The 27284-nt window shown below is 42.1% G+C and overlaps 1 protein-coding gene and 1 pseudogene across 1 annotated transcript in view; one reads left to right on the plus strand and one right to left on the minus strand.

Annotated features, from left to right (window-relative positions):
* Plcb4 (phospholipase C beta 4) overlaps nucleotides 1-27284 on the minus strand; it is a 363836-nt gene that overhangs the window by 314226 nt on the left and 22326 nt on the right. The window lies entirely within an intron of this gene.
* On the plus strand, nucleotides 27107-27224 carry LOC119816015 (annotated as a pseudogene).

Below are 27284 nucleotides of genomic sequence, written 5' to 3' on the forward strand. Positions count from 1 at the left end.
AGCGCTCAATGGTGAAGTGATAAGTCACAGAAAAGCCCTGGGCCCAATCCCAGTGCTGAAGAAAACATTTTCATTTTGAAATATGGAGACCAGGGTGTGGTAACACAGCCTATAGACCCTGTTCTCAGGGGGCTGAAGCAAGAGACCTGCAAATTCCACGCAAAGCTGAGGTACCATGGGAGACACTAACTCTTCCATGCAAAGCTGAGATACCATGGGAGACAGTAGCTCAATGGAATTTTTTTTTTTTTTTGATAATCAACTTTGGGGAAAGGATAATAGTAACACTTGCCAGAAATGATGGACAGTGAGGATATTAACTGAAAATTTCTCTGCATTTCAGTAAAGGCACTGCAAAAGCATGAATCACTCTACATTAATTATTTCCACAAGGAAGGAGCTCTTAAAGCTCTAGTTTCATTGTGGCAGGTCGTTCCCTCCAGCAGGGTGTTCCTACATAACAATAAATAAAATACTCTTAATGAATTACTGACTGTAGAAAATTGTTTACATTATAAGAAACCTATTTTTTTGTTAAACCTTTTCAAAGCAAACAAGTTAGCTGTGGCTTTGGGCACTGAACCCCACAAGCTAACACCAAAGTTGTCCAAAACTGAAGGAATGTGGGTAGGGGATCATACTGAGTGTATTTTATCCCTCAGAACTTTCAAGGTGATCCTAGAAGCTGAAATAACCTATCAGCTGAGTTAGCGTGGGGCCTCCCTTGAAGGCAGGAGAACCCTAGCACTCTGAAGAGGGTGGGTCTGAGAAGGGTGGGCCTGGTCTGAGGAGGGTGGGCCTGGTCGGAGGAGGGTGGGCCTGGTCTGAGGAGGGTGGGCCTAGTATGAGGAGGGTGGGCCCGGTATGAGGAGGGTGGGTTTGAGGAGGGTGGGCCTGGTAGGAAAAGGGTGGGCCTGGTATGAGGAGGGTGGGTCTGAGGAAGGTGTGTCTAGGGAGGCCCTTACAGCATGGCCCAAACATAATTTCCTTTAAAAACATACTTATAATAAATAGGATTTCTAAAAGCTTTCTTTAGGAGCAGTTTGTAAAACCAACTGATATTGCTTAATGAATATAGGTAAATCGAGAGATTGAAAAGATTACAGAAAATGATAGTGAAATACAAAATGTTATGATGTATTAGTTGTGAGATTTCACTGCTCAGCCTTCCTCATTTTAAATCATTGGCTGATGGAAAGTACATTTGGTACTTCAAACGCCAATATACTAATGTGGAGAGTAGGAAGATTTGGCACTCTCTAGACCGCCACATGCAGAGCAGATAGGAAAGAAATTAAACCAGGTTAAACACTGCTCTCAGAGTTCTGGCGCCCAGTGAAAATAAATGAAGCAAAGAGTCCAGTCCCAGCAAAGAGGAAGGCCACCCTCAGCTCACGGACTTCCTGTTTATCCTCCCAGATGCCAGCATTGCGTAGCAACTTCAAGAGAGTTAAAATGTGTACAGATAATCTCAACACTGTTTAATCTCTTTATTTTGCCCCATGAGAGATAGTGTAGAGAATCAATCATATTTTCCAGGACATTCCTATGTATCATAGCAATAATATACATATCATTTGAAAGATATTTAAAACCTACATTCTCAAGTTTCGTGGAGATAAACACTAATTACAGAAGTTTTGTCAGTCAAAACTGTGCTTCGCATATATTCAACTATCATTTTACTAGGTGCGATCTTTTAAAATATAAAATTCCAAACAACACCACCATACTGCATGTCAGTCTTGAACAACGCATTCGTTTTATATGCGGTTTCAAATCTTTCCACAAAGTAACATAATGCAAAAAGCAGAGTGCTGATCAATAAGATGCCCAGCTACTGACCATAGAGAATTTCAGAACCACCTTAGCTGAACCTTGTCCTAGGGTCACAGAACCTTAAGACCTGAGAGAGTTTAGCTGGCTCCACACCCAACACTCCCGAATGCTGAGGCTGAAATTGCTAAGTGGCCCACGGAAAGTCACAGAGCTACTTAGGGATATTATAAAGTCAGAGAACAACCGCCAAAAGACTAAGATCTAGAACCCATAGCTGAAAACTCCCAGGCAAGAACAAATAGACAATATTTACGTGAGAGTGAACTCAATCCATCTGTGTCTGGCATACAAATCTCTCTCTGTGCTGTATAAGGCTGATGCAAAAAAAAATATTTGTTATTCTGAGTCCTGCCCCAATTTGATAAGCTCTAGAACATGTATGTATACTGTGGGCATATGGAGGGGAAGGGCAAGGATGTTAAGTCAAGAAACAATAATTAACACCATAACACTCCCCCAAAAGGACCATTTTAGTTCCCAGTTTGGCTCATTTTAAGACAAGGCATGAAATCTCTACCAACAAATGGTTAGGCCGTTCTTTTCAAATAAGAAAAATATCTGTTAAAGGTGTATTTTGAAGTTTTACTTTATTTTTTATTAATATTTTCTAGAAAAGGAGCCAGAAATATGATAAGTTCATTTTTAACAAATCAACTGGCTAAAGGGGAAAATAATCCAGGCACAACTATGTTCTTACAGTACCAGCATGTTATAGACATTTATGGCTCGAGGCCCAGAGACATGAATAAACATTTTGTTCTGAAGGGGGATTATGATATACTGGCTTAAGCAATAGGGAAACTACTTATCTACAAAGAATGTGTGTTTTCAAATTTGGTCAGGACAAAGTTATTGTGAAAAGCAGTTAGATGCAGTTATTTTATGTTACTGCTATAGTTATATTTTGTTTGGGGCATCTTACATTTCTGGGCTCAAATTTTAACAACTACTTCAATCTCCCTTTTACCCTCCTCCCTGCTCCCCTGTTTCCTCCCTCCCTGTCCCTCTCCCCGATTCTCTTTCCTAGAACTGACTTTCCTTCCCCACTGTACTTTTGCTTCACAAATGCATACATCTGGGGTGGCTCCACGTGCATCTGTCTGCTGGACAATGGAGAGCTGTTTAACCGGATATAGAAAGGTTGCCTTTCCATAATATTAATTGACTTTTCTTTATGATTTGGCTGCTGCATCAAAGGAGCTATTTGAAGGGAGGACGTTGGTCATTTTTGATGAAACAATAAGAAGACATTGTCACCTTAAATGTTTCAAGTAAAAGCACTCAGCAGCAGCAGCAGCCCATGCTTCATAACTCACACCAACATGACAACAAGACATGGCATAGTGTCTGTTAGCTCAACCTCTGCACATTGGCCGAGCTTCAGTTCTCATCTTCTTTGACAGCCCTCTTACCATGCCTCCTTCTTGACACATATGTCAACTGCCATCTGAGGTGGGATACTCCCTTGGTTTTCTTCCTAGCCTGCGATTTTTTTCTCTTATCTCTCATCTTTAATATTCATTCTCCCTAATCACCCTGCTCTAGAGCAAGTTCCCTAAGAATAAGAGCTCAGACCCCATGGCTTCCTGGACACATTCACCTTCCTTGCTTCACCCACATATACCTCTCATATTTGCCCACCTTCTGCCCAGACCTCAATTCCTGTATCTAGTCAATTACAGGTTCTCTCTAGCATCACTTGAACATCTATCTAATGCGAATCTCAAATCTTACAGATCCCAAACCACCTTCCAAACTCATGCCATATAAACTTCTTGTTCAACGCAGTCATGCAGAATCCCTTGCTCTTCTGCTTTGGGGTGCTTACAGCTACCATCACCACACCTAACAGTCTTAGGGGGTATGCCCCAGATAACACAGAGTTCTACCTTAGCACCTCAGGACCTCAACTCAAAGACTACCTTCTCAGGCACTCGCTTCCTGTTTGTAATGTGCCCCTTTTCTCTCTGATAAAACTGCAAGCCGTAACTGTGTTGTTTTTAGTGTTCTAGAACATAATATCAAGCTTTTTAAATTCCTGTATGAAACCCCAACTCCTAGACCAATAAGGCAGCAATCTATAATGGCTGAATGAATAACTAAATGCTGCTTTACAGTTTGTCTCTTTCCACTGACAATTATCTATGACCTACACAGCTGTAAAGATGCAGGGACCAGATCAGTATGACAGAGGCCTAACTGCAGTTGAGTGTGTTTGTCTGGTATGTCCTGCTCTCTAATGGCTACACAACATTCTGCCATCTGGCTCTACTTGGCATAATTATTAAACCATTGGATTACCATAGGCTATTCCATCTTTTTGGTTATCATCAAAAATTCTGGAAATAATCACCTTCCTTACATGGCTATCTGATTATAGCCTCATACTACATTTCCAGAAATAAAAAATACACACTTAAAATGTTATGAACACACCATTCACCTTCCTTTCAGCAATTCTGAATCAATGAATGCTAGCCCAAACATACTAAAGCAGCATTTTTCAACGAGTGGTCCACAGCCCTTGCCAAAGGGCAAAATTCATTACTGGTCTACAAAGTGGTAGGTAAAGGAATTGAGAATAAACATTTAGAAACATCTGCAAAACATTTGGCAAGGCAATTATTTTCTCCTTTTTTAGGTAAGGTCTCCCTATGTAGCTCTGGCTGGCTCTTTGTAGACCAGGTTCACCTGTCTCCACATCCTGAGTGCTGGGATTAAAACAGTATACCACCATGTAAGTTTGTGCGCACACAAACATAACATAATACACATATCAACACATACATATAAGACTTCACTTCCATGCTTTTCATTTTCTTTTTCTGGGTTATAGTTTATGGTTTTACAGAAGTTTAAGTCAAAAACAGACTGAGAAAAATGAACTATTTACCACAGCTTGAGGAAGGAATGATATTTTATAGTCCTGAATTACAGAATCATCTTCTTAACTCTCATTTGAGTCACCAAGACTATACCATTATTGCTTTAATTTGCATTTTAATGCTTATGCCTGTCTGTGGTCTCATAGCGCTGACCAGATTCTCAATATTTTTTTAAATATCTGTTTCATGTTTTCCACATAACTCCAACTAGGTACTTACCTTGGAGAAGGTTTACTTTAAAAGTTCTTTGGACCTGAAGGGTATTAGTTTTTTGCTTAACAGAAAAATTGCAAATATTTCCCCAGTACATTGTATATCTTGTAACAGCCTGAGATGGCTTTCCATTCTCCCAAATTTATAAAAATGAAAATAAAATGCTTCAATGCCTCTGTAATCACAAAACTGACTCATTCTTCCACTGTTTCTATGGCGAGATACCTTCCCACTACCACATCGAGACCGTAAGATCTCTTTACATCTAAGCTATACTTACAATCTGCATTGTTATGTGCGGTTTTGACTCCTTGGATGCCTCATACATAAACAGGGTGGTAGAGCTCCTGCCGCAGCCTTCCAGATGACACCTTTCATTAAATAATTTATCCTTTTCCTACCAACCTGAAATATCACCCTTATAGGGTACTAAATTAGCATCAGTTTTTATCTAAAAATAGATTCTCCACATTTTATTCGTCACTTTAGCCTTCTGTGCATACCCCCTGCCCACTGGGGCTTCATACAGTGGGTACCAAGTGGCTCTGATGCAGCTTTCCTCTAATCTGCAAGACAAGACAGGTTCATCCTTCTAGATGAATCATTTTGTCAAATTCCCTAGTTCTGATAGGAATGGAACTAAATATATGATGTATTTGAACACAATTAATATTTTGATCTAACTGCACTGATTCTGGCTTCCCAAGAATAAAATATTTCTCTTTACTAAGTTAAAACGGATTTCATGTCCTAAAGCTAAGTTTTGAATCTTCCTATGTTTAACAGCTAGACATTTCTAGGTAAATTCCTGGAAATTTTTGCACTATTCTGTGTTTTGTACTGTTATTATTATTAAAAGTAAAAACTCTTTTATTTTATATTCATAGTTCAATCATCAATCAATTTTTACGTAATTTATTTACTTTTTTCTTTTTTATTTTGTAATTTGTAAATCATTGTGATCTACCATATGTGTTCTGGGAATTAAACTTAAATTTTTAATTTGAAACAGGGCCTCTCTATATAGCCCCGACTGGCCAGGAACTCACTTTGTAGACCAGCCTGGCCTGGCCTCAAGATTCATAGAAATCTGAGTGCTTAACCCTTGAGAGTTTTAATTAAAGGTGTGTGTCACCATGCCCAGCTACTTATTTAATTTATAAAATAATAAAAAAATAAATAACAACAAACAAAAACCCCACAATCTTAATCAACAATGATAATATTTGCAATAACTTTTTAGGTGAATTTAAACATTCTATTTCTTCAAATCTTTATTCTTCCAGATTTTTAAGAAAAAACAAACACATGTTAAAGGTATTTCAGGTATCAGCATAATTGAAAACTAATACACTAAGCATAAGAGTAGTCTCCGATAATCTAGTAAAATATATAAAACATGTAGTCATATATTATTTTGTAAGATGGGAACTGAGAGGTCTCCGAAGGGGACATGAATACGACAGAAAGACAAACGGCACAGCAACTGAAAAGCCTAAGGAAGTCTTCCACATGACAGGTATGGTTTATTTTGATTGCTGGATGTTAAGATAGGAAGATATCAAAGTGACAGTATTCTAGGAATAGAAATGTATAAATATCCAAAGGAGGCCAAAGTTGGGCTGAAGCAGAGAAGGCTAAAAAGGGAACAGAGCAGTAAGCAGGTCATTTGGAACACAAGATTCACCTCACTAATGTCTGACAGAAATGGTGAAGAAAGCTTTGCTTTGAGGAAAAGAATCTGGAGACAGATGCAAACCCAAGGCAATTTTGGATGACTGAGGCACAAAGAGGAACAGATTAAGAACGAGATTCCCAAGATCCAGACATCCATTCCCTTCACTGAAGGCGGGGTCTGAGGGTTGGCGAGAAGGCTCAACAGTTAACAACACTGGCTGCTCTTCCAAAGGACTGAGATTTGGTTCCCAGCACTCATATTATGGCTCACAAACTGTAACACAAATTCTGACTAGTCTTAATAAAAACCCAGAGTCAGATATCGGGGTAAATGCTGAAAGAAGCCAGCCAGTAGAGGGACCTTTTACCTCTACCGAACCCTCAGACCAAAATGGGCAAGATCCTGTCTCCACAAATACTCAGACTGAATGCCATGTTCCCTGTCTCCTCCCACCTTATATTCCTCTTTCTGCCCAGCCATATCCCTTCCAGTCTCTACCTCCCTAATGCTGGGATTAAAGGTATGTCACTCCCGAGTACTAGAATTAAGGGTGTGAGCCACCCCACCTGGGCTCTCTTTCTCTTTTAGACTGGATCATTTTCGTGTAGGCCAGGGTGGTCTTTAACTCACAGAGATCCGTCTGCCTCCGTTCTGGGATTAAAGGTGTGAGCCACCACCACTGCCTGGCCTCTGTGGCTAACTAGTGTGGCTAGCTCCACACTCTGATCTTCGGGCAAGCTTTACTTGTTACAGCACAAACAAAATATCAGCACATACAACTGTCTGTAACTCCAATTCCAGGGGATCAGATGTCCTGTTCTTACATGTGGCACACAGCTATCCATGGAGGCCAAGCACTCATACACGTAGAAATAAGAATAATAGTAAAATGAAAGGAAGGGTAAATGTCTGCTCCCTTAACGCCAGACATTGTGACTTATTCAACAAACTAACGGAGAAACAACACAGGCCCCAGGCCCCGTCCTCAAGTCCTGACATTACAATAGTGTCTTTTTTTTTTAAGCCACCAATCTCTCAGGACACTTTGTCCTGCAGCTCAGCTGGTGTATGAGGAAATCCCAGGCAGCCCACAGGGTAGTTCACTCCAGGCTGTTTAGAGCAATGAAATGATCACCATCACAGACGTGTGTATCCTCTGGCATCCAATCAAAAGCCTCCAGGGCTTTCGTCTGTGCCAAACTCCACCCGACCTGCACTTCTGAAGCCATTGCTGTTGTAAGCACTCAGTACTGGCTTGACTTGATGTACAGCAGTAGTAACTGCAGCGATCTAAAGGTCAGTTCAGATCAATGAGGGAAGCAGCAGTGAGAAAGGGAGCAACTGACGTCCTGCTAATCGGCACTGCGAAGACGCAGTCAACAGGAAAAAGGAGACTGAAATTAAAATGACTATTTCTGTGGGCTTTCTTCAGCTTTCATTTCTTACCATATTCACCCTCACTGGACGGAAAGGGATTTTCGGAATAAGTCAGTTTTCCGCTCCTTAACAAAATACCTGAGAAAACTTAAAGGAAAAAAGGTTTCTATTGGCTCGTAGTTCTTGATGTTTCCAGCCACCATGGTTGCTCTCCCTCTCCCCGCACCCCGCTTTGGGCCTAGAGCAAAGCAGCACACCGTGCTGGAAGCACACTGCAGTAGAAGCTCATTGCCATATGATGAAAACACAAAAGTTAAAGTATGCAATGGGGAGGCAGAAACAGGTGGATCTCTGAGTTGAGGACAGCCTGGTCAAGAGAGTGAGTTCCAGGACAGCCAGGGCTACAAAGAGAAACCATATCTTGAAAAAAAGAAAAACAAAACAAAACAAAAAAGCACGAATTGGTGATCTAAGACTTCCTACCAGGCTCCCCAGCTCTTGTAGTTTCTGCCACTTTCTAACCAAGCTGGGCACTAATTCCTTAATATACAGGCTTTGAGGAACCTCAAAGGTCCAGATCACAGCCGGTACAAGCCAGGTAACATAATAAAAAACTGGAGCTCCTCTGCAGACAACGTGTGGGCATTTAGTGTAGAAGAGTGGTTATTAAAGTGGGCACAAGATCATTTTAAGGATCCGTGATGTCAAGAAAAAAAATTGTCACAACAGATTAAATCATATTTGCCACTTCTCACCTCTCATGGTCTCACAAGTCAGAGTCTGAAAGAGATTTCATCACGTTTGATATCTCAGGAGACTGATGGCAGCAGAAAATAAGAGAAGACAGATAGCTTCTGTTAAACTAGACATAGAAAAGACTTGTAGAAATATTAGATGGTACCACTCTTCTCTTCCAACTCCCACTGTTTTAAAAAGCACTGAGCAGAGTGTATGTCTTTAATACTAGTATCTGGGAGGCAGAGGCAGGCTGATCTCTGTGAATTCAAGGAGAGCCTGATCTATACAGTCATTTGCAGACCAGCCAGAGACATAGAGTTAGAGACACTATCAAATAATCAATCAATCAATAAACAAATCACTGTGACAAACTGTTGGAGAAGGAAAACTATCGATGATCTAAGCCAGCTGTAGACCCTATTAGACCCCAATACTGACCTGTCATCCAAGCAAGACACACATACAGTTTACTCATGTGAACATAATATGGGTTTATATAAGTTAGTTGAATTAACAGATATTTAATGTTCTCATTTTGCTATCTAATACAGCAAACATTTATGACATAAGCCATGTGACAAAAGCTTTTTAGATCCTAAGAAGTTTTCCTACGAATATAGAAGGGTCTGATGCTCATCCTATGCTGACACACAAAGATGTACATGCATGTTAAAAACACAAAGGATGAAAAGAAGCGTAGGATAACATCCCAAGCACAGAGAGCGAGCACAAGCGCAAAGGAAGAGCAGACACCGAGACTAGAGATGAGAGGGGGAGCATGTGGGACTCCCACGAGAACCACCCTCGCACGTGTCATCGTCGTTTCATGGGGGGTAGATGTGGCACCCAGACATCTCGTTTGTACAAATGTTTTATGCTCTTCATAATCATTTTGCTAAAGAGCAGCTCTAAACTATAAAGCACATGATAGGGACAATCAAATCATCTGTCTCTGATTACATATGCCAATAGTAAAATGTCTTACTTTGTTCCAGATGTCACACACATAGCCCTAAAAATTCTCTGACATAATGAACGGGGGGGGGGGGGGGGGGGGGGAGGAGTGGACCAAGTCAATAAACACAAAACGTTAACCAAAGTTGTTATTTGTGTTGATTCAGAATTTTCCTCAGTGTGGCAAACCAACAATCCATTAATAATCTCATGGGTATTCAACTGCTATATTCATATTTTAGAAGCAGAAAATGACACTAATTAATAATCAGTGCACACAGAGAATTTTTTAATGTAAACATCACCCAAAATGCTAAATGTTGTGAACCATTAAATTATTTTTCTAACAAAGCATCAAAGTTTTTCTAAAACATAGGTCTATCTGTAGCAATGCAGAGAAGATTGAGGTAAGATTTCTTCAAGTCTTCTTGTCATCATGGTAAGTTGTTCTACTATCCAGTGCAAAAACATTTCAGGTAATGGGCAACCGCAGAAAAGAGTATTGCTAGCCTGTAACTGGTAGGAAAACCATGGGAGGGCTTCAGTGTGCCTTGCTGTCTGAAACAGCCGCGAGGCATGGCCAGCACACTGGTTAGTTTGTCTCATCCATTCTACTCCATCTTCCACTGCCTAAAGTTTCCACTGGGAAAGGCTGTAACCATGACCCTCAAAGATGTTCTACTCAAGATTGTAGGGTGAAGCTTAAAGGTGGGGCACTCACCTGGGAGATGCCACATGCAAAAGCACACACCTCCACACATGTACATGCATACACACACACACACTCATGGGCACATGTATACATCTACACACACATGTGCTGGCAGCCTAGCCCTGTCAAAACTACACTTGGGTTAAGGAGTTTCCCAATGGGGTATACACACAGCAGTGTACAGAAGCTGCAGCACTGCAGACATGATGCAGACAGTCGCACAGCTGCTGTGTACACCAAAATTAGGGAGGAAGCATAAAGGGGGCATAGACAATACACCTAAGGATTCACAGCCTAACATAAAACAGAATGCAAAGGTTTTTGTCCCAGAATGCAAACAAAACAGGGGCAGATCAACCTAGTCACAGGGATCAGGAATACAGTGGCTGTTCACAGACAGTAATTTTGATTATAGATTAACAAAATTACAAATATGACTCCCACAAAGGAAACAAGTTGTTCCACAACTAAGTCGAAGTGTATTGTTTGAAATTCATGCCGTAAAGGATGTTCCTTTCCATAAGGAATGCCAGGAGATCCAATCTGAGTTATAATTGACTTAAGGAGTCACTGATGTATGGTCTACCCTAGAATTACACACTATGCAAGTCTTCCACCACAGAGCCACCTCCCAGCTGAGGACATGCTGAAATTTAAAGGACCGTATTTGGAACTGGCCTTCGTAGTGGAAGGCTCTTACCAGCTCAGCATGTAAGAAGTATACTGACTGCAGTATCTCAGTTGTCTGTAAACCTGGGCAGTCTTAGCCTGGGAGATGTATTCACTCCATGTGACGACAGGACTAATGAGGTCTAGCGGAGTGGCTGTATCTTTTACATCGTGAATCTGCTTGCTGTAAGTGTGCAGATTCAAAACCTGGGCTTGGCCAAAATAACTGAATACATATTTTCAGTTTTCATTCACAGTTCTGGTTTCATAAATCCCAGCCTACAGTCCACAGGAGAAACTAGAATTTCTCCTTACTAATTCACATCACAGACTCTAACCTTACCCTGCCTTTCTGTCTTCTAATTAGCTCCCCCCCCCCAAAAAAAAACAAAACAGAACAAAACAAAAACCCTACTGACCTACACCATATCCACCAAGTTCATGTGATCCTCCTCATCATTCTAGAACTACCCTGTCTCATAGTCTAAAGAAAAGAATGTTATATGGGTAGGCAAGAAGAATTTGGCCAAGATAGGCCTTGCTGGGAATTAAGTCATGCTTCTGTAATCAAGTCACCATAAAAGTCCAGAAAGTCTGCACTTAGCTGAATACTTCCAAGTTGCTGGAAGCAGAGTAACCAGGGAAGACACGCAAGTTTCAGGTCTCCTTCCTCATCTCTCACCCTAGGCATACCTTCGTCAAGAGGCTGCAATGGTCTGGCCCTAGTACTAAAGGTTCAGTTTCCAGCCTGTTGTGTTACTTGGAAGACATAGATTATAGTGTGTGTGTATGTAGGGGGGTGTCCATCACTGGAATTGCCTTGCAAGGAGTTAAAGAACCCTTTCCCTCCCGGTGTCTGCTTCATCAGGGCCGTGAGATAAGTGGGTTCCCTATCATGTCATCTTGCATCCTCAGGGGCCCAAAGCACTAAGACAAATGGACCATGGACTGAAATTTCCAAAACTATAATAAACCTTTCATCCTTTTCAGTTGATTTTCTCTGGAATTCTGTTATAGTAACGGAAAGCTAAGTAATAGAATCCTCTAGTAAAGATTGTGCCCCTAAGTAGCCAACTTTCACACAGATATGTGGCTCTTTATTTCTGAGTGGTGCTCAGGAATGGTGTTGGAAAATGAGAAAAAGTAGCTTTCCTACGGACGCAGATGCCAAACTGTCTCAAGTTATATCTGGTGGCAGAGCAGATACATGAATTATTTATGGTAGCAAATATATAACAGATATGCCTAACTTTGCTGTTAAATGGAATTAGCATTTCAGCTTTAATGAAGATCAATGTCTAAAAATCCGAGTCCCGAAAACCACACTTGTGTAATTCAACAGTCTTGTCTCTCACACTATCGGCTCTATTCTAATAAGAGCTTATCAGACATAAGCCTCATTCTGGAACTGATACACACTTTGTGTATATCATCCTTGATGTCCAAATCTACAGAATAAAACTGTAGGGAAAACGTAATCACCTTCCTAACTTCATCATAACAACTGCACAGTAAGTAGTCAGCATACAGCAGACACACAAAGGCCATCTTAGGAGCTCATCTCTGTTCCCTGCAGTTCACAGGTGTAGCACACTCGTGCGGTGCTCACACGCCAGTGCTGAGTTTACACTGCCGGTTCAGTGTATCATAAACAAGGCAACTACTTCAACTCCTCTGTTTCCAATTCCAGGACTGGAAAGTGATTCTTCCGCGCACCCAATATTCAGTTATCTAGTACATGCTCTGATTTTCCCTTTCACTGCCCAGGGGAGGACGGATGGTTTATGAGATGTGGGCAGCCGCTTCAGGAATTCTCAGGCACGCAGAACTGAACCTGTCCCTGGTGGAGATGGCCTCGCACTGTACCAGCATGGACACTGGAGGGGAATAACCAAGCTCCAGTCGGCATCACAAATATGTCACTATAAACAACACAGGGAAGGTCCCCACATCATGACTTCTCTGCCCAGAAGCTTTCAGAGAGCCACAACTTCACCATCCATAGCACGCTAGGGTAATGCAGCTCACGACACAAGGCTAGGATGACCACTGTTCTTTGGGGAAACCCTAAGATCAGAGAAATCCGTGATTTGGAGTACCAGCTTTATCCAACAACCACCCCGTAGCACGCATGCCTGGATCTTTCTTGGTATCCTTATATGTCTTCCTGAACATAGACTGTCTTCAGAATCGAAGTCCCCAAACATGACCAGGCAGGGTGGGAACATGGCTGCCATCCCAGTAGAGATGAAAGCATTGTGATTTAGAGGCTAGCCTGGGCAACATAGAAAAACTTTTTCTCAAAACAGTAAAAACTAAATAATTAAAAGGGGAGTTTGTTGGTTGGTTGGGTTTTTTTTTTTTTTTTTCATTAAGCGCTGAAATACTGTCTGGAGCCTGGGCAATAAGCAGATGTCATTCATTCTGCAGAGCGAAAGGTGTCAGATAAAAACTAAGGCAACTGCCAGGGTAACGGTAATTCTGTCTGTGAAATTCAGACATCTGTCAGAGACTATGAGATTAAGCCAGTTTGTGTTGCACATCCATAATCCCAGCACTACAAAGACTGGGCCAGGAACATCATGGGTTCAAGGTCACTCTGAGCTATACAAATGAAAAATGAAATTTATGCCCTGGCAAAGCTGAAGCATGCATGGACAGCCCATACCTGGCAGTTCTGTTGAACTTGTCCATATTGGGTTTCATGGTCTAAGTTGATGAGGACAACTGACCAGGTCTCTTCCTCAAGAGGGCACCAGATCTCATACAGATGGATGTGAGCCACCATGTGGTTGCTGGGAATTGAACAGCAACCCTTGGGAGAGCAGGCAGTGTACTTAACTGCTGAGTCTTTCCCGAAGCCTTAAAAAGGTAGATTTGACCAATTGGATTGGCTAGCACTTTATCTTTTTAAATCTTGGTTTCCTAGAAACACTTCCCCCAGGGAAAAGGAAGGATCTATCTAATCAAGATGGGCTTGATCTCTTTCAATATAAAAATGTGTGTACTGAGGGGCTTTCTTTATAACAGCTCACACGAATGGTCACTGTAGCCATCAGCTATTCTTGTAAAATAGTTATTCTTCACAAAGCCTGGCAAACATGGATTGTAAATTGAGTAATTTGATGTTTTAATTCAGCTTCCAGAGGCATATATTAAGGGCATAAAAAAATGACTTCTTATACAGTTCGGGTTGTAATTATTGAAAACAACAAAAAAAAATACTAACCAAAGGTTAATTCATTAATTTTTTTAAAAATGCACACACACACACACACATTTTAAAGAAACATTACAGTAGAGGATTCTGTGTCACAGAGATACCGCCTCTTCCTGGAGGAGAGGGCTGTAGAAGACCTGCTCTCCACTAGTGACAAGGCTAACTCACAGCCGTGGTGGCCTCGGTGCTGCATACTCCTTTCCAATCACAAAAGATCAGCCTGGAAACTAGACTTCAAATACTCCTCACAGAAACCTAGAGCAAACAGCTAAAGATTTCTGTTCCCAATGTCTTGATTTCGAAGAAGCAAATGGATAAAGCCAGGTGGAAAACTAATCAAAGGCAATGAGTTTTTTGCAAAACAGAAATTAAAGCCCTGACTGCACACCTATCCCAATAGCATAGTTTCAAAAATGTTGCTGAATTCCATCACATCAATGGATAGATAAAGACATAAATGTGCCAAACTCCACTTCCACCTCTACTTCCCAGTGGAACACTGAGTAGGAGACTGGGCGGGGCTGGGCAGGGCTGGGTTGCTAGAAGGTAACAGACCTTAAACCGCCCATACCATCTTTTCAATTTTCATTGCCAAGGCAATGAGCTCCACTCATGACTTTTATTTTTCTTAGCTAAGAATCTTGATCAAGACAAATACGTCATGAAATTTAAAAGATCAAACTTATGATTTTATCTTATACTTAATGTTTGATATAAAAACCTGAATTTCTGGGGCTGAGAGATAGCTCAGCAGTTAAGAGCACTTATGGCTTTCCCAGGGGACCTGAATTTAGTTCCCAGCATCTACTTCAGAAGACTCACAACCACCTGTAACTCTAGTTCCGGGTATTCAATGCTATACTCTGGCTATAACAGGCAATCATACTCACGTGCACATAACTCCCAGACAAACATGCACACACATATACACAGCATTAAAATAAAAATAAACTTTTAAAAAATCCCAGTAACTAAGGAATACCAAGTAAATTTTTTTCTTCAATTATGTTGATTAAAGTATTTTAATATTTTGAGTAAAGTAAGTAAATGGTTTAGTTTAACTCAAGCTAATCATCTTCTGCTGTTATTTCTAATCAAATCCAACTAAAAAGGACAATGGAATAATGCCCATAGGCTTGTACTTCTGACTCTGACCCTGAACCTGGCCATTCAAATGATTTATAGATTCTTAAACAGTGTCTGAGATTCTGACCCAAGAGAACCTAAGGACCAGAAATGGTCCAGATGAGTCATTTCCAGGAGCCGGCACTCCAGAGGAGTGTGCAATTCAGGAGCCACCTTCACTGCAGACAAGATACTTTTTAAAACTTTAAGTTGACAAATCCCCACACCATCTTACCAAAAGGGCCAAGAACCCAATCCCGCGACCACTACAACATCTGAAAAAAGAGCCCTGAGTTTGAGTTCCACCTCTGGCCACACTTAGCTCCAAACTCGCCCGCATTAAAGCAGCACAATTTCCGAACAGGGTCCCAGGTAAGAGAGCTGCATCTGGGGACCTTCCTCTCCTGCTTTTCACAGCATCAGATGTCAGCCGGCGTTACCATGACCCACAGTGTGAGCAGAACACATGGGAAGGGCAGTAGCTGCCTACGCTGTTTTCTAAAATTAAAGTTGCAGGCAACCTTTGTTAGCAAAGAAGCTGAGACAGCTTGACGAGTGACATGCGAACATGAGTCATGACATGGGCTTTGGGCCAAAGGATGGCACAGTAGCCAGCTGAGATGGAGCTACTTGTCAACTTTAAGTAAAACTGGCCCAAACAGTAGTATGACATACAGGATTTACTTAGGGTTCAATAACAGGAAAGAGTGATGGGGTAACTTAATGGAATATGATGGACTACGTTTCTGAAAGTCTGCTGTAAAACTCAGGCTGCAATCTATATATATTTAAAGTTTTGCTTAATAAAATGGCTTTTAAATGCTCATCCCACAGAAGGTAAGTGAAAAGATGAAGAAATTTATAATCAAAACTATAACTATTTTCTGTTTTCAAACACTCCCTAAAGAAAATAGGGTGGAAATCAAGAAAAGAGTCCAATAAAATAATCAATATTGAACATCGCATTTGGAGAACTTAATGTCCTGGCGAGAGCTTTAAAGCTTCAATCCAGTGTCCGAAAGCAAATCAGAAAACACAATAGATGAGATGGTGTCTTCATCAGGGTTTCTATTGCTGCTACGAAACACCATGACCAAAAAGCAAGTTGGAAAGAAAAGGGGTTTATTTGTCTTATATTTGCACATCACAGTTCCTCATTAAATGAAGTGAAGGCAGGAACTCAAACAGGGCAGGATCCTGGAGGCAGGAGCTGATACAGAAGCCATGCAGGGGTGCTGCTTTCTAGCTTGCTCAACCTGCTTTCTTACAGACCCAGGACCAGCAGTCTAGGGATGACACCACCCACAATGGGCTGGACCCTCACCCACTGATCACTAATTGAGAAAATGCCTTACAGCTGGATCTCATGGAGGCATTTCCTCAACTGAGGCTCCTTCCTCTCTAATGACTCTAGCTTGTGTCAAGCTGACACACAAAACCAGCCAGTCCTTATGGCTCAATGGTTAAGCTGCTCTTGCAGAGGACAAAGATTCGACTCCCAGAACCCACATGTCGGGTCGTACCATCTGTAACTCCAGTTTCAGGAGATCCAACACCATCTTCTGACCTCCTGGGTACAGACACATAAAATACATATTTTTTAAAAAAGAATAACAAGCATATATTTACTTGCAAAAAAGCTTTTATTTTTCAACTATCTCATGATTATTAGAAATGGCTGGTAGTAAAATATACCTTTGATTAAACTAAGTGGGAAAAATGGATAAATGACCATTACTAATACTAGCAATGTGGTATGTCTTATGAACAAAATTCTTTGTAAATAAGAATCTGAAAGGAAACAATTATTTGAAAAGATGGTTTATTGGCTCAAGCTCTGGGGACCACAGATATAAATTATTAGATGCAACCTGCTAATGGTGGCTAAATGATCTATGGCTAGGAACAGCTTTAAAAAAAAAAGCAATCCCTGGATTATTCCATTGATTTTACCTAAAATTTCCAAGAGACAAAAAGAGGTCATATGAGGCCAAAGCCCAGCTGTTACAATAAGCAGGAAGAGTCACACTCCAAGTAAATGCATCCTCAAGGTTTCAGAATATGACTTACTGACACCCCACCCTCACCCCCCACCTCAGACATCACTGCTGGAAACCTAACCCAGACAGAAAATAAAAAGCAGGATTTATGTCATGATTTAAAGCGAGTCTGTGTACAGCTGTGCCAGGTCTATTTCAAAGTCAAACCCAGCACAAAAATCAAACTAAGGATCCCTCTAATGTGCAAGACCCAGCATTAAATCCTGACATTCAGGTAGGGAAAGGGAAAGGAGAAAACTTTCCAGCAAGGTAGCAGATAAGAAACCTTATCAATGCACTCAGTGATAGGAAGCAGTCAGCATAATATACAATAACCCTTATTCTTGCAGGAGTCAGTAGCTGTAAAAGAAGTTAGCAAGCCAGGTGAGATTTCCAGGAGGAAGCAAGCGACAGCTGGAGGCTGGAGTCACTGCCAGCCACAAGCAGCTGGGCTAGGTGGAAAACCCCCGGGGAAGTGCTTCCCCTCACACACAGCAGTGCTGATGCCACAGACAGATGCATGATCAAGGAGTGGATACATAACGGGCAGGAAGGTCCAAATGCTGGAGAGGCCAAAGCTGATGCAGGGCTTGGTTGAGGTCAATGGGAGCCTTCAGAAAGCAGCCTCTACCTTCCCTTCCCCTACACATTGGCTCCTCAGAAAGGCTCAAGGGAAGAACTGCATCAGAGCCTTGTACACTTCCTTACACACCGAAGGCAGGGAGCAATGGACCTTAAACATGACTAGAATGCGTGGCAAGCTCACCCTCAAGGACGCCACTAAAATAAGTAGGAACCCACAGTGATAGCTCCTGTCCCTCCCGTGCACAATAGTACTGATTCCGAGAGAGCATCAAGGAGGGAACTGAGAATCAGAGCTGAACTCAGGGAACCTAGGCCAGGAACTAAGTAACGGGACTATGCGGGATAGTGTTATGTCAACTTGACACAAACTAAAGTTATCTGAGAAGAGAGGAACCTCAACTGAGAAACTGCCTCCATAAGATCAGGCTGTGGGCGAGCCTGTAGAGCATTTTCCTAATTGGTGATGGATGGAGGAAGACCCAGTCCATGGTGGGTGATGCTATTCCTGTACCAGTAGTCCGGAGTTCTATAAGAAAGCAGGCTGAGCAATCCATGTTGGGCATGAGTCAGCTTCTGCCTCCAGGTTTTTTCCCTGTGTAAGTTCCTGTCCTGACTTCTGTCAATGATGAACGGTGGTATGGAAAGGTAAGACAAATAAACCCTCTCCTCCCCTACTTATTTTTGGTCATGGTGTTTTATCATAGCAATAGTAACCCAACTAGGACATGGACTAAGCCCCAAATCTGGATTAACACATTTGAACTAGAAGTAGAAACTGCACCTCACTTACAGTTTCAGAGATTCAGTCCATTATCATTATGACACAGGGCATGGCAGCACGCAGGCAGAATTGGTGCTGGAGCAGCTGAGAGTCCTACATATGGCAGGCAACAGGAAGTCAACTGAGACACGGCAGTATCCTGAGCATAACAAACCTCAAAGCACAGTGACATACTTCTTCCAACATGGCCATACCCACTCCAACAATGTCATACATCCGAATAATAGCACTCCCTCTTAGATTATGGGGGTCAATTACATTCAAACTACCACACTCCCAGAACAGAACTGTCCATAATATGAACAAGCTGAAGAAATTTTTTTAAATTTAATATTTTAAAAATTTCCATCTCCTCCCCTCCTCTTCCCCCTTTCCTCCCCTCCCTTCCACCCATACCCCCACTCCCTCCCTCTCCAGGCCAAAGAACCAACAGCATGCCCTACCCTATGTTAAGTCCAAGTTCCTCCCAACTCCCCCCAGGTCCAGGAAGGTGAGCAACCAAACTGACAAGGCTCACACAGAGCCCGTCCATGCCGTAGAGTCCAAGCCCATCGCCATTGTCCTTGGTTTCTCAGTCAGCCTCCACCGTCAGCCACACCATCAGCCACATTCAGAGAGTCCGGTTTGGTTGCATGTTCCATCAGTCCCATTCCAAGTGGTCTTGGTCATCTCCCATTAGTTCTGTCCCACCATCTCAGTGGGTGAACGCACCCCTCACGGTCCTGACTTTCTTTCTCATGTTCTATGACTGCTAACCCAATACTCAACCCCATAGAAGATGTCTGGCAGAATCCTTGGAGAAAGACAAACATATTCAAGAATGACTAATGCCCAGCAGAAAACAAATACAAACAGGGAGACATCAAGCAATCAGTGACATAGACCTGTCAATAGTAACTCTAAATACCAATAGACTAAATCCCCCAATCAAAGAAAGATGAGCAGAGGGACATTAAAACAAGATCCGTCTATTTGTTGCCTAAAAGACTGCCTTCTCATCATAGGCAGCTACAACCTCAGGGTGAAACGACAGAAAGGGGTATTCCAAGCAAATGGAACTAGAAAGTCAGCCTGGGTCACTGTCTTAATAACTGAAAAACTATACCTCAGATCAAAATTAGAAGAGATGGAAAGGGTCACTTCATAATGAATGAGAGAAGAATTCATCAAAAGAAAATTACAGTTCTAATCAGATGTGCACTGAACACAGGTGCGCCAGTAATTTCATAAAACTAAGGCACATTAACTGTAACACAGCAACAGCAGGTGATTTCAATACCCAGCTCACAAGCGACAGAAAATAGCCAGGGAAATATCCAAGTAAAATGACAGCATGCATCAAACAGACCTAACTAGCAGCTACAGAAAAGTCCACCAACCATTGCACAACACACATCCTTTTTGGTAGCCTATGGAATGTTCTCTGGAATAGATCATTTAGTGGGACCTGAAGCAAGTCTTAATACAGGGAAACAGAAGTAATTCTTTGTATCCTGTCTGATAACCAATAAAACACAATCAGTCAGAGAAAGTGCAGAGCAGGCACAAACATGGAATGACTGGATCATTGGAGAAATCATGAGGGGAAGCTTAGGATCCCTGAAGATGAATGAAAATGAGAACACTCCAAACCCACAGAATTCAATGAAGGTGGTTCTAAGAGAGGAGTTTATAATTGTAAGTGCCTACACTAAAGAATCCGAGAGATTTTTATACCTATAAGTATCTACACTGAAGAATCAGAGATTTAAAATAAATAGTGTAATCTATACCTTAGGGCCTTGGAAAAACAAGAAAAAGCCAAACCGCAAACCAGAAAGGCAGTAACTAAGATCAGGGCCAAGAGCAGTGGAATGGAGAGGTTAAAAACAATACAGGAAATCAATGTAAGGAAGAGTTGACTTGATAAGAGGTAAACAAACTGGCAAGCGCTTAGGCCATACTGACTAGAAGAAAGAAGACCCAATTAATAAAAGCATAGAATTTATATTTTTCATCTATATTATTGTAGCAGCAATTTAAAAAAAATACTGAGTTCAAGCCCAGATGGATTCAATGGTGTATTCTATCAGACCTTCAAAGAAGAACCAATGCTTCCCAAACTATTTCATAAAATAGGAAAGGAATAGTACAAACTCAAAGGATACAACAAAAAAAAAAAAAAAAAAACAAAAAAACTTGCTTCTGGCCATGATGGCGCACCCTTTTAATTCCAGCAGTTGGGAAACAGAGGCAGGTGGATCTCTGTGAATTTGAGGCCAGCCTGGTTTGCAGAGTGAGTTCCAGGACAGACTACAAAGCTACACAAAACAAAACAAAAACAAAAAAACAAAGCAAAGCAAAAAAAAAAAAAAACTTTGCAAATTAGATCAGTCACTATGGAAATAAGTATGGAGGTTTCTAAAAAGCAAATCACATGACCTGCCTATACCATACCATGCCTGAGTGTTCAACTGAAGGACTCCAAGTCACGGAAGAGGCACTTGCACATCCATGCTCCTGCAACGCTGCTCACAGTAGCTGTTCTGAACCTAATTAGGTGTCTGCCAAGAGAAGAGATGGGGAAACTGTGATTCACAGACACACTGAAGTTTTTATGGCCATAAAGATGAAGTTAGGCCAATTTCAAGACAGAACAATTGGAAATAATCATTACGCAAATAAGGTCAGTCTCCATTAAGACAAACATTGCCTGTTTTCTAGTCTTCACTGATACATAAACTCAAATGTACAAATGACATGAAAGTAGAAACAAAACTGTGAGAAACAGCCGGGCGGTGGTGGCGCACGCCTTTAATCCCAGCACTCGGGAGGCAGAGGCAGGCAGATCTCTGTGAGTTCGAGACCAGCCTGGTCTACAAGAGCTAGCTCCAGGACAGGCTCTACAAACTGCAGGGAAACCCTGTCTCGAAAAACCAAAAACTGTGAGAAACAAAGGAGACTAAGGGAGAGGAAAGGGTTGAAGAGAGAGGAGCAGGGTATAGCAGTCTAGGAATACCCTCAAAGTACATTACAGACGAGCATGGAAACGGCCGTAGGTGGTGAGGGTGTGGCTCCATTGGTGGAGTATTTGCTTAGCATGCAGAAGTGTCCTAAATTTAGGTCCCAGAATAGTATAACTGAACCACGGTGGTACTCAGTGTCAACTCCAAGGCAAAAGTGATCTACGCAGAATAACAGGCACCACCACTGGCAGCCCCTGACCTTGGGGGTAGACACAGGAGCGCTGCTGCTTATGAATTCTGGATGAAGTGGAATGAAGACTGTCAAAAGAGAGAGGGAGAAACAAGGAAAGAGGGAGGAAAGGGGAGAAAAGGAGGGCAAAAGGAAAATGACCTTATGTGTCTATGTATAATTTCTAAAATAGTAGTAAGAGGAAGGAGGGAAGAAAAGAGGGAGGGGTGAGGAGGGAGGGGGGGAAAACGAGAGAATAAGTCATCATTTTCTGTATTCCCTCTCAGTTCTTCCTGTCCCACAACGAGCTGTTTCCCTTAAAACAAAGAAAGAACGCCAAACTTTACAAAAGAAATTTATCTGACTTAATGAGTAAGCATCCAAACGCTGGAAAGAGGACAGAGAGGAAAATCAGAGTCACTTGGATTTATGAGGCAGGCTTCTGACTTTATCTGTGAAAAGACAGAAGGTCAAAGAAGGGAGGGTATCAGTGATAACTGGGAATGAGTTAGAGGACGGGGGTCAGCTAAACCAACTTTAGTTGTGTGAACTTCAAAGTCACACTTCCAACAATCTACTCCAAAAGCTAAGAGAAATCTCCATTATATTACAACCATGTGTAGAAAATTTTCACTCCTACAGCCATAATTTAAAGTCCGATTTGACTAGACTGGGAGTGATCTTTTGTGGACTCTCTATACTACATAAAGTAGCCACTCATACTCATACACAACTCAACTGTTGCGTCACAACAGCGAGGACTAAATCCGTTTGAAGTAACAAAAATAAAGTTCCCAGGTGTGGGAACATGCCTATTTTTCTCACAGTGACATTCCTGACTTCTTTCTGGGAGGGGATATGCCAAGGCAAAAAGATCTGTGGTCCGGGTTTCCTCTGAAACCCGATGTGGTACAGTTTTTACCAGTGCACTGCCGCAGAGAAAGCGACAGGAATGCACCCCCTTTTTGCCTCCCCGGGAGACTCGGGGCCATGTCCCACCTTGCGAACCGAAGGAGGTGAAGAAAAGCAACAAATCTGGCTTTTCGGTGGCCTTGCTGAAAAGCTATTTACCTCCCGGTTTTTCGTGATAGGCGTGACCGACTTCTATGTGGTTAAGGTGGGATTTCACTGCCCAGTGGATTCTAAGAAGCCATACATGACTTGCTCTTCCCTTTGCCGTGTTCTCAGAAGCTGCCCCACTTCTACTGTGATAATCACTGCCGACCTCATCAGCAGCTTGGAAGACTATATGTATCTTATACCCAAAGCCAACACGCTGCTAACAAACCCTCAAAAGCAACAGGCCATGTCCACCAAGCTATGCTGTGCCCTCCTGGGGACCATGGGATGGAACAGAATGCTGATCAAAGGAAAAGTATTCAAAATGCTGTTCCAAAAACCTGGGACACTTCAGGTTTAAGGTAAGCTTTTGAGACCCTGTGTCTCAACAGACAAACACAAGTATGTATGGGCATGGCCAGATTATGGCACAAACAAAACATCACTAACAAATGCAAGAGCTCAAAGACACTGCTGAGGGCTTAAGGGATAACCTGACTCAAAGGCCACTTCCTGCTTCCAGGGGTCCCAAGGCACCAACCTCCTGTAGAAGGTAAAATTCTGGTTTTTAATATGTGTGTGTGTGTCACCAAACTTCTGTAGAAGGTAAAATTCTGTTTTTTAATATGTGTGTGTGTGCATGTACACATGTACATAAATGTGTGAATAGATGTGTGAACACTCCATACACACTCAGAAGCCAGAGGACATCGGCACTGGGTGTCCTCTCTTATTCTCTGCCTTATTCCCTTGATTCAGGTTCTCTCACTGAAACCCCAGTAATCTGCCCGTTTCCAGCTTCCAACTCCTTCCATCCCTCTCAATGCCCCCCACATCCCTATCTTTGCCTACTACTGGGGTTATAGAAGGGCGTGGCCCAACCTGGCTTTTTACATAGATACTTAAGATCTAAACCCAGACCCTCAATCATGTGCACTAAGCACTCCTACCCATTTCCCTACTCCCAAGCCATCTCCTGTCATGGACTATTACATTAACCATGTAAAGCTGTGCTACATTGATTTATGCTGCATTCGTTTAATGATGTAAAGATGTGTTGTTTTGCCTGCCTAAGACATCTGATCGAGCTAATAAAAAGTTGAATGGCCAATAGCTAGGCACTACAGGGATAGATGGGGGTTTAGTGGATAGAGAATAAGTAGGAGGAGGAATCTATGCTTGGGAGAAGAGAATGAGGAGAGGTAGCCACCAGACAGCAAGACACAGAGTAGGGCATAAAGAATGAAAGAAAAGTAAAAAGTCCCCAAACAAAATGTAAATGAAGAGAAAGAGGTTAATTTAAGTTATAAGAACTAGCAGAACAAGCATAAGATAAGGCTGAGTATTCATAACTAATAATGAGCTTGTAGTGATATTTTTTGTGTGTTTTAACAGATAAAACTTACCTGAAGATCAGAGTGCAGAGCTTAGCCAATAGAGGCCAAGCAGTGGTGGCACACACCTTTAATCCCAGGACTCAGGAGACAGAGGCATACCCATCTCTGTTAGTCCAAGGCTACCCTGGGTTATACAAAATTGATCCAGTCTATAAGGGATACAGAGCTCACACAGTGATTCCAGCACTTGAGATCCCACACCTTTAATCCGAGCACTAGGGAGGTGGAGACAGGAGTGATATGGCTGGGAGGAGAGAGGAATGTAAGGCAGGAGGAGACAGGAGCTCACTGCAGTCTGAGGACAGGATCACCTCTTTGGTCTGAGCATTGGTAGTGCTAAGAATTCTCCAGTGGCTAGTTGCTCTGTTTCTCTGATCTTCATCATTCACCCCTGATAGCAGACTCTGAATTTTTATTATTAATTCGTGTTACATAAGTCTCTGTGTCATGATTTGGGAATTGGTTGGTGGCCCAAAGAATGCCTACTACAATCCCTGAAATACAGAGGACATAAAATTCCATAGTGAGTTCTCACTCCTCACATTGGCACAGTGTAAACTTCTAGAGCCCAGGAAGCTGACAGTAACTATCAATAGATGTTAAATAACTAAATAAGTAAATCAATGTATAGATTACTTTTTAAGAGACTTTATAAAGAATATACAATCTTCCAAAAGAAAAAAAAAATAGGTTGCATAAACAGTTCAACTGAACCAGCACGGTATTTTAATTGCTGAGTGTCTCCAGTAAGAAGGACTCTGCACCCACAACAGCTATTCACCACCAGAACACTGGCGCTTTCCACCTGGCTCTTCACTCAGTCTTCAGAGCTCCACAGTCCGCAGCATCGCCCTGCGGATGGGCACATGTTTAGAGGGAGCTGAAGAGAATGGCTGAAACCATTTACCTGGTAAAAGGCAGGCCTAAAGAAGGTCAGTGTTCACGCTCTGTTCCTCTGCACCTCCCGCTTCGGTCTTTTACTAAAACATTATTTGCAAACCACACATCGACATTAGCTCAGGAAACATTTGCAAGAACCTTCATGTAATATATGGACCCAAAAGCAACCTCAAGCACAGTTAGCATTTGCCACATCCTAAGGCAGACATTGCTGCACGTGACCCTGACAGGGATTTACCAACATATCTGAGCAACCATGGCATGCTTATGAAAAAGCTACTTATCCAACCAAGACAAGCCTAAGATTTCAGTGTCCCTGAGAGTTAGAGGACCCATTAGAAGCTGGATCTTAACTGTCTCCCCATCGAGTTCAAGGCTTGGTCCACTCCCCTCAACAACCCCTCACCCACACTCCAAAACATCCCCCTCCCCAGGGCACTATGCTGAGAGTTTGGAATCCTTAAGAAGGTGCATAGTAGGAAGTTTTCAGATCACTGGTCTGTGTTTAAAGGGAACAATGGGACTCTAATACCCTCCTTTCCTCTCCAGGCTCCCCATTCCCACTCTCCTTTCTTCCCTCTCTGCCTCCTGGCCAGGACAACAGACTTCTTTGATCAAGCATTCCTGCAGTGCAGCAAAATGAAGCATCCTTTCCTAAGTTGCCAGGTATGTCAGGTATTGTGTCACAGCCACAAACAGCTTGCACAGATCCCCCCTCACATACGGTGCCCAAACACTACGGCACTCCTGTCATGGCTGGACACCTCTGACCCTGGATGGCTTTACAGATGAAATCCACCATTCCTTAGCTGGTTGGCCAAAGCGGTGGGAGACAATGAACTCCACCTAGCCAAAATCAGGGTGGGGAAAATCACCAAAGAAAGACAAATTTCAAAGGCCTACTGAACCACATTTCCAACACTTTTCCTTGAATAAACAATACCTCGTTAAAGCTGATGAAAACCTCAGCGGAAATATTTATCCAGTCAACATGGTAGTGACATAAGCTGTTATGATAACACACACACAAACACACACACAGTTCGACAACTTCATCAGTGCTCATGGGGAAGAAACAGACTCTCCACCCCCGAAACACTTGCTAATTATTTTGACACAATATGTGCCGTCTACACGATCTGCTACAGAAGGAAAGAGTGAACGACAACACATTAGCCAGAGCCGGCTGCTCCACCACCCAGGTGATGCAACCCTGCAAGTCTGCAGCAACGAGGAGTGTTTTTCCAGGTCATCAGCTCTGTCAAAATAAATGCCAAATCCCCATGTGGATATGAAAACTGAATGTGTTAGAAGCCAAATTTATTTGAAACTATTAAGTGACAAGGCATATTTCCATTGTTTTCTTGCCCTTTCTGTTAGTTATCTCTGCTTTAAAAAATTTTTCCACACAGGGAAGCTTTTTATACCAACAAACAAAAAACAATCTCAATCTAAGGTGATGTGGAATTTTTGTTTGTTTGTTTATTTGTTTGTTTGTTTCTTGCTGTTTACCTCAATAGAACCTTTCTTTTAAGAAATAGGTATGCTTTCTTTCCTTTCTTCCTTCCTTCCTTTCTTACATTTCAATACTTTCCCCACAATACAAAGCAGGGAGACATGCTCTCAAATGGCACCCTGATGCTCAGAATCCTTCAATAGAGTTATTTCTCTGTGTCTTCAACCTCCAGCAAAGGAAAAGTGATTTTAAAAGATCAGATCACAAACAAAGATGAAGAAGATGGCTTTAAGAGGCAGTATCTGGTGCTCGCTTCGGCAGCCCATATACTAAAATTGGAACAATACAGAGAAGATTAGCATGGCCCTTGAGCAGGGATGACACTCAAAAGCACCATCTGGCAGCGGAGATGAACTCAGTTTTCAGCTTCCTTCTCAATCTCAAACTACAGGCTTCCTAGCCAATTGGATCATTTATAAAAAG

Source organism: Arvicola amphibius, chromosome 5 (assembly GCF_903992535.2).
Source record: "Arvicola amphibius chromosome 5, mArvAmp1.2, whole genome shotgun sequence".
Classification (NCBI taxonomy): Eukaryota; Metazoa; Chordata; class Mammalia; order Rodentia; family Cricetidae; genus Arvicola; species Arvicola amphibius.